Genomic DNA, 15,430 nt, shown 5'->3' with positions numbered 1-15,430 from the left:
ACAAAAATAGGAGTCGAGAAATTTTGATTCCTTCATTATTTTTTTTAACTAAGTTATCGGCGCTTTCCAACGAAGCGACCGCATCTCAAAAATTGTGATATCTGTATTCGCTCCCTCAATTACAGCCGCTAAGCAACCCATGACCTGCCTACCTCCACGGGAAGCACTGTATCCAACATAGCCTTTAATAAACTCTGTAACCTAAACATCAACTGTCTGTGATTCCTCGAAACTACTGTTGCAGTACAGAATCCTGCGATAAATCTTTGGTAAAATCTGCGAGAATTACATCTGTCGACGACGCTATAGGTACTAATGCATTTTATCGTCATATTATTTGTCAAAACTAAACTTCTGCCATGGCATGGCCATGTGACACGTATAGATAAACACTGAACAAGCATCGACAATATGCCCTACATTTAATAGTCCAGAAGAAAAACGACGAACTCGAAGACCATGACTTTGGTAGCTTGGTGGTCTTGAAAGAGACTTGTGAGCATTATTAGTGGTTGGTTAGAGAAAGAGATCTGCTTAAGGGCGGACATGCTCAGCGTAGGTCAAAATTGAGCTTTTATTGCATTTTCAAAGCATGATCCCGGACATTCCTTAAACGTTGTAGATTATCTATTTATATAATTTTGAAGCCTTATTATCCTTTGTATTAAAATTTTATTTTAAACATTTGATGACTGCATAAAGTATTTTTATTACATAAAATTGTATTCTTTTAAACCTCTCGCTCTAATGTTTTAGAATATAGTCATATTTCAGTACATGCATGTGCAGTGGTGTTAAGATTTTTTACGTTTATTAATTTTTAAACGCATTTATAAAACCATTAGTATAATTTATGTCGACATTATTATAGTGAAATATTTACGATAAAAAATTATATTGATAATCTCTGTGATCCCAAATTTGACAAGAATTAGGCATTTTATTGTTCAAAAAATGGGCAAGATAAACACATTTGAAGATAATTCTAAAGATACTTATTATAAGCTATGTCATTGACCATTCAAGTGTGATAAACATCCTACGAATAATGATTGCTTTATAATAATTATTGACCTAAGAATAAGATAGTGTTTTTTTTGAAATACGTCATTTCTTTTGGCATTCCCCAGTGGTTAAGCTACAACATACGGCCATAGCCATAAATTGACAAACTATAATTGAAATAAGGAGTAAAATGATTTTAACGCGCGTGTTCGAACATGTACCTAACCGATTTTTTGTAAACGGTGCTTTGAAAATGCAATAAAAGCTCCATTTTGACCTACGCTGAGCATGTCCCCCCTTAAGGCGTCAGACTTTCAAAGTAATGGGACACATTACTTATACAAAAATATCAAAAAACCCTGACAATTTTCTCTTTTTCAACTATATATTTCCATAAACTATCGTCTCTCGCTACCTATTTATATGATTTTAACATATACTTAAATAGTGGTGAGTTTTGAGCAACGTAAATCATTTATCGTCGTTTTCACTACAGTTAATTTTCATTATAATAATCGGTAATCAATCGGTATAATAAAAATTATTATAAATATCTTACAGTGAATATTATTATATGTTGGTATAATAATTTATCAGAAAAACTGAACATGTGATATTTTATTCTTACACCTCCTGTTAAAAAAATCGTACTATCGCGCGCTTCGAATCAGTTCTCGTAAATTCTGCTTATTTCTCCAAGGGAGCTTTTATCGGCACTTGCGCGCACGGTTACTTCATAAAGTTGTTCGGATTCTTTGAAGTTGGTTGTGTTATATGTACGTGGGTCCTATCATCATGCATCGCTCATTTTTTGGGGCCCGCATCGCACCGTCTCGATGTCGAGAGCTTTTGGTGAAGCTTAAAGCCCGTTCACGCTCCACGGTGCGCGTGAAATTCCCACTGATTAACGCAATTTTACGGAGGTGCCTACAACTTACAATAACGGTAAAAGAAAGTTTGGTGAACTTGTATATTATTATATTGGTTATTTCGAACATAATATTTTAATGTACATAATGTTAAAGTTATTGCCTTTCGTTCATGAATTTATACCACTTTTTATTTATGAAATTAATAAATATAAATATCAAAGCCATCGCTATGGATCAAGGTTTTTAATCAGGGCACTTTATGACAGTCAGGCTATAGAATCAAAGTCTAACTAACCGTGCCGACTCCTCTCAATATTGAACGCACCTTACATTTACGTGACAAACTTTAATGCATATTATTATCATACAGGCGTAACTATTGAAAATATAATATTTTTTATTACGTGTATGAGGTTAGTCCATATTTTTCCGTAGGTACTCGAAATCTGGCGTGAGGTAACCCAGTTTCTATTTATTTTGTGTTATAATATCTTTTTGAAGATTTTAAAGAAGAAGTTTAAAAAAATCATTGCAGAGGATATATTATATTATGTATATATCATAAACTAGGGGTTTGTGACGACTGATGGAAATTCAGTTTGTACTGTAATGTATGAGAGTTTTATTCAATTCTATAGCCATTGGTTTTAGTGTACTGGGTTTCATAGTTCTAAATTTAATCTTCCATACATTATATACACGGCGAGGTTCTTTTATTGCTCTACTTATAACAATATTTTTTAGGAAGGAGGAATGAAAATATCACATTTTCTCACTGTGTCAAAAAATGGATTTGACCAAATTTGAAAATTACCTCCCGATAATGTTTGTTAAGTACCAAGTAAGAAACTCTTAAGAGAAGAAAAGTCTTAAGAAGACAATTATTTAATTAACTATTTGAATAAATAAAATTATTAAAAATCATAACTACTATAATATGTTAGGTTAAGTTAAAGATATAAATATAAGAAAGAGCAAAGGTTTAAAACAGTGTTATAAAGATCTAATCACGACGGCACAATAGAAATACATAAATACTTTTACTTTGTGTCACCTTATAGTACCTTATACGACTGTTACATTATTTTGCATAAGCAATTACACCTAGTATGGCAAGATTGCTTTCTCGCCCGTAAGGAATTTCCACAATCAGCTCCATTCTACGTTTGGCGGTGTGCATTTGATCTGCTTACTCCAGCGGTTTCCGATCTGCTTATCCCTCCTTTCCCCATTGGGATTCAGGATCTTTGAATGGATCTATAATGACAGGTCAAAAAGTATTGTAATCGACACATTAGTCGATCCAATATTCATTGCCTTGCAGTTTTTAACTCTTGAATTAAAAACGATTTAATTGTCAACATTATCAATATATTATGTTGTATCCAGAAATAGTATAACAACTTTTTAGATATTTTTTAATGTAAGTGCCTATCCATGGTTAATTAAATTTTATTATTATTAACCCTGCGGAATTCAGACTAGCATCGGTTATATTTTAGTGAAATCTTAAGTGTCACCTAATGATTATACCAAATTATTTTGACGCGGTTCATCAAATCCTTTCGAGATATTGCCGCATCATACAACAATACATTACACGTCGCGTAAACTACTACGTAATGTTCGACGCTGAACTGTACCCACTATGACTATAATGAATGATATAAAGTTAGTTGAATAATTTATCATGCAGCAACATTAATTCTTGGTTTTTATACTTATATGTTCGCATCCCATTGTAGTCTAGTACTTAAGGCGCTGGCCTTTCATCCTGGGTCTCTGGGTTTGATTCCCGGTAAGGTCACAATGTATTTGCGTGATTTTTTCAAAACTTTTCAAAGTTTGTGATTGTTTCACTTATATGACTAATTACACTACTGTTTTAATACATTATTTTCATTGGGATCCATGGCTCTTTGCAGTCTTAATAAAAATAGATTATACAAACAATAACAAAACGTATTAAAAATTGTGTTTAAATTGAATTGGAAGAATATAATGTTATACGGAGTTAAGATATGTAGGTAATTAAAAATAAGTAAAACGCAATTCAGTCTAAGTATTGAACTATTGAAAATAAAAATAACTGATTTATTTACGTAACAAACAGTGGTGGAGTGCATAATATAATAGTGCCGGACTTCTGTTTAAAATAAACAATTATCAACCTCCCTCCACCTGTCACGTTTCCTAAAGCATATTTTTTTTCAATATTTCGTATTTTCGTATTTCAATATTATATGGTTAGGTACCTACACAAAATTTCAAGATGACGATGATTATTGATATACCTTCATAAAAAAAGACATAACACTTTCATCACTGTGATTGGTGCTCTTTTTTTCTGCGTATGCGCGTCTGTGGGTTGGTGGATGACCGTTTCTTTCTGAGCCATTTTTAAATATAGGTAATCAGTTTCCAATGTTGAATGTTTGGAATTTTGTGAACATTTAAAATTAAAAATAGGCTGCTCGACTCCATCGCTCACAGCGGCGATTTTCATTGACGCTGACGACGCAATCGATTCGTCAGTAAATTTTAAAAGGCAGTCGAAACGATTCAAATCAGTCATGCTATTATTAAATTTTACCAAAGTTTATAAAAAAGATACGTACGTATTTCTCACAAAATGAGTATATTAAAGAAATCACCGTAACTAACATCGAAACCTTATAATATAACCACTCAGATGGATAAGTACATACTTGTAGGTACGCAAAAAAATCCGCTAATAATATTACGAGTCATTAGTCTCATTACTGTAATGTTCAATAATATGTATTTGGATTGCATAGAGACATGGTTATTTTTACAAGGAACGTTGGTAGTTGGAATAGGTATATGGATTTTAATTTTTATCATCGGGGGAGGGGGTTCAAAACAGTAAGTCCCTCTGGCCTCCAAGTCTCCAAGACCACCACTGATCACTGATAATATCAATCTTCCAAAATGTCCATATATATCAGTCTTTTGTTAGATATCTTTTCTAAATTTCTGTCTAATTTTATTAAACGAATTAAGAAATGATAAATTTTACAAAACCATTTTTTTAATTCTTAACAAACACGACAAAGACATGTCTTCAATACATTTTCAAAGAAATATGATATAAATTTTCTTTTTTCTATGACAAAAGAATAAACTGTATGGGGAGGGTACTTTTTCATTGAATACATTGAACGGTGCATGTTATAAAACAGTTTGAAAAACGCTGGCGTAGCCGTTGAGGAACGATAGAACGAGGCGCCCTTTTGAAGCCCGCTTGTCTCCGGCCCTTTGTGGAGAATCTACCGGCGGAATTTTCATCTCGCTCGGCTTACCTTGGTCCTTCCTAGCCTCGCGTCACAGGTAAACAAATTGCTTTACTACTAGAATAACTATCATGTATTAAGATACTTGGATGTGTGCAAAGTAAAGATTTTTCAAACTAATATAAGCTAAAATTATCACAATAATGTAAAACAAATAAATATGTGCGATCACTTTTTAATACATATGCTTTTCATAAATAAATTTAATATACAAAACGTAACTACACACCTCTAATTAATTGATAAATTTAAGATTTAAGCATGAATATTCGTTAGCAGGGTTATAGTAATTTCGATGTTTAATATCGATAATTTGTAGAGTGGTATAAAAATGTACCATAGTAGACGGCCCATGTCGTTATCACTGTCGTTGTCGTTGTGATTGTCATTGTCGGCCTCACATAGGGGATACCAGGTTCAGACCGAGTGAGGTCACAAACAGTGTTGCCTACTTAACTGACAAACACAAAACTATCCTATATAATATATAGCATAGTTTTGTGTTTGTCAGTGTCTTTGTGTCTTACTATATTATAGTAAGACAATAAGCCGAATGACAGAAAAATTGCTAGAATCTCCCAAAATTCATAAATCTTGAGAAAACGTCATAAATATGTTTTTTTATAAAATTAATGCACTTAGAAGTCTAGTCATTATTTTGTAAATAATATTTATTTTATTTATTAGATATACCGTATAAAAATTAAGATATTAATTGTAAATCAAATGTGGTATAATATTCCAGCTTTATTATGAGAAGTTTTAAGCATTTTGCGGTGCTACACAATAATTCAAAGAGCACTGGATAATTTTTATTACAAATATTAGTTTTTTTCTGAAATAAAGATAACGAAAATAAATTATGAGTGTCTATTATAATAGGCGGTCAACTAGTTTTTTTTTTTGATAAATCGTATAATGGGTAACAACCATAATTACCTGCAATATTTTCTTATTGGATTTATAATAATAGCTTTCTGCATTTATTTTAATTACTTAAAATTATATTAATATGCATAGTAGTCACACAATAATTATATAATCAATAAAACAATTTGATATTGCTGAATGTGAATTAAACATACAGATACTTCGAAAACACTTAATGAAACTTTGATGTCATAACGCATCTCGTTTTTTATAGAATGTTTAAAAAGACTTTAAAGACATAAAGGAATATCCCACGGCGTTGGATTGAATATAAGGTGTGGAAGCATTTTTCTTCGGAGACACATCTCTGTTTCGATAATTAATTCTAGGAATGGATTTTTTAAACTATCCCAGCGGTTATTGTGTATGTATAACCGAGAAGACATTCACGTATAGTTAAAATTTAATAGTATTTGTGATATATTACATAAAAGGTGTCTGAAGTTTGTATAATAAAGATAGTATATTATACAAATTAATGGTGTTACTGCACTAACTTAAGCAATAAATTACGACAAATATTACATATTGATAAATTTATACGTTTATATTATTAATTCTTAAATATTTTTATTTAAACGGCTGCATATATATCTCCTTAAAATCGCTGTGAAATCTTTCACGTAATAGTTAATATCTGAATAACTCAATTAATAGAACAAATTATTACATAATGTACTGAATAATTTAGGGTGAGTACTATATTATATACATATCTTCGAGCACCTTATTTGTAATCGTTCAAGGAAGTAAGTAAGACATCAATTATCTTGGGAAGGCTTAGTTGGCATGCCAACAGCGAATTTAAATTGAATCTAAGAGCGTATTCAATTTTACATGCGCCAAATTAACATAATCCTTTGGTAAACACAACGTATGTACTACCCATATCTCTATGAAAGCTAAATCCTCTATGTATGTATACAGAGTGACTGCCATTTACAGAGAGTTAAGGTAAAAGAAAATTGAAAGTACATAACGTCTTGTAACAGTTGAAGAAACATAGATACCTATTCTAAAAAAATACTAAAAACCAAGTTAACTACATGGATAAATTATTTCCGAAAATTATAAGTTGAATACATATTACAAGTTATTGTTTTCTTTTTAATATTATCGACTGATGACTGTTTGTGTACATAGAAAGATGAGTATTTTTACCCGTTTTTACTTATAATATAATCTAATATAATTTTACTATACATGGAATAAGATACCCAATGGAAAATACATATAATATGACTGTATACATTCCCTATTATATATACATGATACTGTAACTAATTACTACGAAGGTGCTAAATAAATAATAAATAAATAAATTAGAGGCAGTCAACAGTCCTTATGGCTTCTGTTCACCTAAATATTTACTAACTCTTAGCGCATCATTCTAAAAAACTGTCTGGTATATTTATTCGAAGGCCTCCACGAAATACTCATCGTCCATCGTGGGAATTTTAATATGCCACCAGGCAAACTAAAATCTACTGGGAAAAGTTACTTGTTATAATGTCTCACCATCATCAATAAATAGTCAAGCCTTAATCCAATGATAATTGAAGACCTCTGCATTGCTCAGTACACTTAAGTTTCTAGCTCACTATAAATCGGCTTGGTATTAGGAGGTGATTTTCATGCTTATTGAACACCACTGTGTAATAGCGTTTATAGCCATTTATGGTATAGCGCAAAATTTTGTAAATATGATATTGTTGATTTTTGTAAGATATGATGTTGAGAAAGTCTAATTATTTCAATTATATTTAGGTAATACTATGCTAAATGAAGTGGTCCAGATTAATAATTTTGTTAAATTTCGATTACTTAGTCACATTTAAAAGTATATGCAAAGATATTGGTACCACTCGGTTCTGCGTTTGCATTCAAAATTCCAGTACATAATTAGAATATGTACTATTTATCAGGTGCTGATGAATACAGATGACGGATGAGGCCAAGACCTATATACTCATAATTTTGTAAAGACAGAAAAAAAAAATAAGTGAAATAACGAATCAGGATATGTTTTCAATATACTTCCTTACTTACCTCACCCTGTCACGTTCCAGCATCGCGGTATAGGTCATGCACAAGATTGCAACAATACCCACGTACAGTATACCTAATTCTCACAACTCTACTACAATATTGTACTTGCAGCGCGTAGATCATGTTTGTAGCAAGATTGCAGGGTGAGTTGAGAGTGACGGTGACATTCATTTGGCACTGCAGGTTTCAAATTTCAATACCAATAATATACAAGATGAAAATATTTTAAATTTTGCATCATCATTGACAGATACAAGTATCGAAAAATCAGCTTAGATTGGTTACAACGTGGAAGTAGGCATGCCACGAACAATAATAAGCCGGCTGGCACATCACAACTCCCCTTGTGTGCCTGACGGCCATAAATCAAAACTTCCGAGACCTACCGGCGAATGTTGCATGATACAACCTCGCACATCTGCCTAGCGACATCGACATTCGACATTCGCCGCGCATCGCTGCTGCCGCATTTACGCGTACCCCGAAACAATGACATTAATATGGACGAATCATTTGGGAATAAAAATGACACTCACTTTTTTGTCGGGTCTGCCGAATGGCATAATCTGTTCTAATGCCACTGCAATAAAGGTGATACTTCTATAAACTCCCGATGCTTTAAAGTCGGGTCTGCCGAACGGTTCGGTTCGAACGAGTTCGATCGAATGAACATTGGCACTAGAAACACTATTCTAACGCCACTACAATAAAGGTGATATTGCTATAAATTCCCGATGCGTGATATCACTGATGTCGCATAATGGAAATTGCGTGACGTCTACCTATACATGCGAATGCGCAAATTTACTTGCTAGCTACTGTATTGAGTGCGTCGTCCATTAAAAATGTCATTGCCCCGAAACGTCAAAATATTATTCTTTAGCTAGACAACGCATTGTGCAAATGTCGTTGTGCATCATCAGACGCGGAAACAGCGATTATTATGTATTGGTACCGCAGACATTTAAGTAGAAGGCGAAAATATTGGATTCATCCGTCAATTAAGCATATATCGATACACAGTGCATCCTTTACCGCAGCAGAATTCTCCCATCTGCCATTTTTGTCGATGTACGGAGAAACGTCAAACGCGGCGACAGTCCGGAGAGAAATGGCCGATTGTGCAGCTGTGCGCATGCGCGGAGTCAATATTTGTCTATATCGACATGCAGGCTCTAGCAAACGCAACTCGACGCATGCGACAGCGGCATATTTCTTTCAAGCGTCGCAGTTGCATCGGCCAATCTGCGAAGCTCCATTTGATAACGTTTTTTTCTTGGTTTACGATGACGTCACATCGACGAATTCATCATAAGACGCATGCGGCGAGTTCTGATGTGCGAGCCCTCTTAGGTACAAGTCGGTTATGGGGAATAAAGCGGCAAACACATTTTGAAAATAGCCGATATACAGGATTATTTGTTAGGTTGGTTTAGTTTAGGTTAGGTTAGGTTAACCTAACAAATAATCCAGTGTATCGACTATTTTCAAAATGTTTTTGCCGCTGTATTCCCGATAACCGACTGTATTTAATTGGACAGATATTCCCTTTTAACATTTTTGTTGTATATCGAGTCGATTTGTAAGTTAAGCTGTGATTGGGTAATATTATGAACTAGGAGTATCCATTTTATAATATTGAGTGGGATACTATTCATGTATTAATCTATGGCGTAGATCTGATATTTTCGTTACACAAATGTAAAAAAAAACAGCTCTATTTACTGGCCCATTCTATCCCATGTATATAGTTTCAAACCAATATATGAAGTCACTATAAGTTGTAATCACTTTAGTTTTAAATAATATTGTAATGGAGGCGTACGGAGTCGTCTATATAATTTTTCAATTAAAATCTATGCTATACTTTTAAAGGATAATATCACCATATTCAAAAGTATAAACGAAGCCATTTCAATAAATCGAAATGGGATAATCTCATAACGACTCGTATTGAATAATTTTATGTAAAAGATTTAAGTAGGATTGGTCATAAATTATCGCAAAAGTGCTTTGCGTGTTCATTGGATTTACGTTTAATATAATATATAAAGGTGGTGTGTAAGTACCTATGAGATTATGTTACAGGTAAATGTAACACAAATTGTTTAATTAACTCGTAAGGAAAAATCATTTTATTAACAGTGCTTGCAAAAACTTGCATTAATATTCGTGGGGTTACTGCTAAAGTCTTGAAATCATGCTTTATGTGAATTTTCTATATAATATCGGATGGCGTTGAATTTGTTTTCTAGCCACAGAACAGATAATAAATAGAATACCGATAGGCTATATTCAATACGCCGCATCTTGATGCAGGGTTTTGAATGTGTGAGTGTCCTACGAAAATGAAGTACGCATTATGCACGTGCAATAGTGTGTGTAATGCCGGGTCCACACTGGCAACATGTCGCCGGCAACCTCGTTAAATTTTACGATAATTATCATACGTATCGTAAAATTTAACGACGTTGCCGGCGACATGTTGCCAGTGTGGACCCGGCATAATACACCAACATTAAATGAGCGTAAATGGATAAACCGAGAGCAGTTTTCAGTATTCGACGTAAAACGTATTCTTGACAAGTGTGTAAGCTTAGCCCGGATTCTTCCTTACTCGAGTCGGTTACCTGCTATCGCCTTACCCGTTATGTATTTCAGTTCCCATTATTTTTGAGTTCCCTGTTTTCTAGCATACATATTATTATTTATATACCTAGGTATGGAAACATAATTCATTGTTAAGTTTTAATACCTAAATTATCGATTTACCAACTGTTATCAGTTTTTTTAACGATATATCACACATATGAGAATTATACACAGTTATGAAATTGATTTTTAATTTTATGAAAAAGACATGAGATTAAAATACGCTTTCTTACCACGAAAAAACAACCACAGGGTAGTTACGATTTGAATCGGATTCTCGCTAGCTCGGTTGAAGTATGACTGATTCCTTCTCAGGTATTAAGAACATCATAGCGTCATTAGTCGCTTTCGCTGGAATCGCGGCGCGAATTTAATTCAAAAAATCAAACTTGCTCTGCTTTAGTAATTCGTCACGATTATAATAACAGATCGATTTACACTGGTCTTACCAATGTAGTACTATGATCAGGTAACCAAAAAAATAATTAGAACTGGCTTACCCTGCTGGGTGTGGTATAACAGGCTACGGATGTCAAGTGTGGAAAAATATGGGATAAACTTAAACACATGTTAAAGAATGTATTAATTTCATTAGTTATATCTGTATGATAATAATATGGATTAAAGTTTGTTACGTAAAAAATGTAACTTACATTTATTAATGAAGGCAGTCAGTCAGCATGCTTTGTTAAACTTGGATTTTATGGTATGACCGTCATAAACCACCCTGTTTCAAAATCTTCGTCCATGGCGATATCTTTTAGATGTATATTTATTAATCTGTTCTGCCATTACAGCGATAATACTATTTATATGAAAATAATTCATTTAGACCAGGGGTAGTCAACCTTTTTATACATGCCGCCCACTTTGTATCTCTGTTAGTAGTACAATTTTCTAACCGCCCACCGGTTCCACAGTAATGGTGATTTATAAAGTAATTTTATTTAAAAACATGTATAAACCAGAGTTACAGTAAGTTAAAGCATATAATAATAATTACTTACCAAATACTTTATGTCAGACTTTCGCTAAGTTTGGTAGAATAAATCTTTATCAAACAACTTACTGTAGTTAAATCTATCTTTTTATTTATACTTTGCATACATAGAACCATGAAGTCTGATGACATTACATTTAATTAATTAAATTATTAACGAGATCCCCGAGGCTGGTGCATGATGGAAATGTTTTTAAAACTTCTACCGCCCACCATAAAAGCTGGAACGCCCACTAGTGGGTGGTAGGGACCAGGTTAACTACCCCTGATTTAGACCAATAATTGAGTTACGCAAGTAGGAAAGTTATTTTTCAGTACAATTTAAAATAATAATATTTTTCTCGCAGTGTGAGAGTAAAAGAAGCTTTTAACTTAGTGCAAAAAATGCAAATTTAGTATAAATTGTGCAAGTTGAATTCATACAGTGTGATGATTTCGTTGTTCATCCTTCTCGGTTTCGATTACAACTTCTCGTAAGCCATATGTTTATCGTATTTTTTTGAAAATAAGCTCAGATTATTTAAACGAGTGATAATGTCAGCGAAATAAACAAGCATATCGCCGTATTCTTATGATTCTAAAGCCTCAACCAGACCAAATTCACAAACAACTTTGATTTTTTCTTTCAGTTCAAAATAGTTGAATAAAGCTCGTCGTTGTGACATACAATAAACTTATGTGTAGTACGTACTTACTTATCCTTTTGGCCCTACCGCCAGTACTCTTGAAATGCTAATTGGAAACCCCTGATATAGATATATTAAATTAGAACTAAACTGTAAATTTGAATGTGGTACTTTTCTCAAGATTTAATTAGATGTTAGATGAAGCTTTTATTTTCAAATATCTACGACGTCTTTGTGTTTTAACGTCGGTTTCTTTTTTTTCCAAATTATAAAAATGTGTTAAATATTTATTGCAACATAAAATATGGACGTATCCAGTAGCGGTCAGGTACGTGGAAGCCCAAGACAGGTTTGTAGGCCGTCTTGCGAACAGTTGACATATTACGCATTAAACCATCATTAAGTGTTACAAAAATTTAGTAATTCTCATATTGCCAGGTTTTTCACTTTTTATTTTAATGGTTTGACTATTTTTTCATACTCAGATTGTGTAAAATATGTAGGTACATATTTATCTTTATACAATTTTCATATTTTCTAACGAAACAACTGCATCGTTCGTATAGTAAATAAAAACAACTGAACATAATCATTTACTTGGTCATTTTAATTAATCGGTCATTAAGTTTTCATTTTTTTTTCGTATTGTTTTGGATGGGTTGGGAAGTTATGTCTCATTACCAGTGGCGAAGACTCCATACTAGGCGATTATTTAAAGCCTACCTTCTTAAGAAAAATATTTTTTAATTGCATATTGACATAGGTATTTGTATACTTAATCACTTCATTATTTTATGTTTTATAAAAATAATTTATTTTGCCAAGGAGAGATGTCGTATATGTATTAATGTATTACAGTATTACATAGTTACACATCTGCAAAGGTATTAAAAAATATACCACAGTGCGTCAATCATTGACGTCATTACATTACTTGACGTAAATAAAGGTCCGATTATGTGTGAAATAATTCTGAATTTTTTCGTATGGACCTTACGTCTCGTAACCTTCGCAAGTCTGTCGAATTGTATGAAATAAGCAAAATAAGGTAAGCTCCTCTCGCAGAGCCTAAAACATTCGCGAATAATATTGTTGTCATGACTGCGCACTTTGTCCAAAATCATTAATAATTAGATAATTTAAAAAAATAATTTCTACTGCGTTTAATCGAATATTTTTGATGGGTATAAATGTGTTGAAAAATACGTAATTTAAACACATCGCTTATTTTTATGTCGTCAGTGAGTTTTTGAAATTCCATTGAATTAGTGTGTCGTTGTCATTTATTAAGTAGTGTATTCATTAGTAGTAAATATCGTATTATCTTCTTATTTCTCTATAGTCTTATTATAGTATACCTGACAAGTGTGCTCTTTTTATCAGATGTTCACAGCCTACCTCTATCCAAAAGTCAGCCTTCGCCACTGCTCATTACATATTATGTGAAATTTTCACATTCACCTAAAAATTTATCTTTAGCCGACTTCTTAACTCTGGAAAATATATTATGTCATATTATAGGATTGTAGCAGTTTTTTAAATATAGTTTTTTTTTTAAATTTATGTCACTATCTTACTTTCAATGTAGGTATAGGTATAGGTACACTTTAGATTTTAACACATTAAGCTGCAGTTTCCTTCACATATGCCAGTATGAAACAACTGATACATAATACTATTATAATATACGTTGCACCGTCATTACCAGATCGTTGCATCGTGGGCTAGAGTAGCAGGTGCCATTACCTTTATCGTCTTTTGCAGAGGCTAATATATGAAGTTGAGTGCAAAACACTACTTGCTCTGAGACGTTCTTCAAGCACTAAGTTCTCACCTTGTAGGATTAAACTACGTCTTAAGTATACTCATAAGCGTCGTAAGTATGGCATTCAAGATTTATAAAACTGCATAGAAGCAAACAACTTGTTATATTGTAAAGCTGTCTCAGTATATTATTTTTAAATCAATATATTGTTATATTACAGTGAGTATATATGCGTCTATTAGGTATCCGGCAAGGCGACACGATCTCACCCAAAGTATTCATCGGTACTCTGGAATGTCTTTTCAAGCGACACAGACAGAAAATAGGTTATATAAGTTATTTGGGCTTTAAAAACGACATTATAGTCATTCTTAAATGCCTCCATGATAGGAATCAGTAACTTGCAGCTTTAATCTGTAAAGTTTGTTTACGTAAATATATTGGGTTCCATACCATAGAGTGAAGGTTCTAATATTTGATTCTTTAACGATAACTTAGTATGTGTCACTTGTTCAAGCAATTATGCTCATCCTCTGGGTTCAAACACATATTAAAAAAACAACACGTGAATTTGTCAGACCCGTGATCCGAATGCGAGACCAACCAAGCCAACACGATACTGCTAGGTTATCGCGAGCAACAAAAGCGGTAATAAATCAAATAAGTAGGTACTTAATTTTGGTGTTTTATTTCGATCGTTACATTTACAATGTCTGCATGAATTGAGAAAATAGGTGGCAATTGTAATCAAATTGTATAGAGGAAGTTTGAAATTAAATTGAAAAACAGTCAACAACAATAATTAATAATCGGAATCAATCATTGGTGAAATCTTCACTAAAACAATGTATAATTATTTCCTAAATAGTCATTTTCGATCTACTTCAATAATATGTATTGGCTCAATAAATTTTTCTCATACATTGAGGATTTTGAGTTTTTTTATAGGCCTCTTTCATATATTTTGCAACCAAGGAATATGAAAAAAATCATATTATTATCATTGGGTTGCGTTAGTTAAAGTCGTTCTCTCTGTGTAAAACTTATTTCTAGACACGATTACTTTTTATTATAATAAATTGTAGTTTCATAATTGTTTTCAGATTGGCAGAAGTTATGAATAAAGTTATTTAGGTATTTAATTTTCCGAAGTTACGAGATTGGCTTTGCTAGTTTTTTACATTCTTATTCAGTGACGTCCATAGGAGAAATTCCAC

Source organism: Rhyacophila brunnea, unplaced genomic scaffold (genome assembly GCF_057557595.1).
Source record: "Rhyacophila brunnea isolate RB1 unplaced genomic scaffold, BYU_Rbru_1.0 scaffold_5, whole genome shotgun sequence".
Lineage (NCBI taxonomy): Eukaryota > Metazoa > Arthropoda > Insecta > Trichoptera > Rhyacophilidae > Rhyacophila > Rhyacophila brunnea.
The sequence above is the reverse complement of the archived record's forward strand: the minus strand, read 5'-3'. Positions refer to the sequence as shown.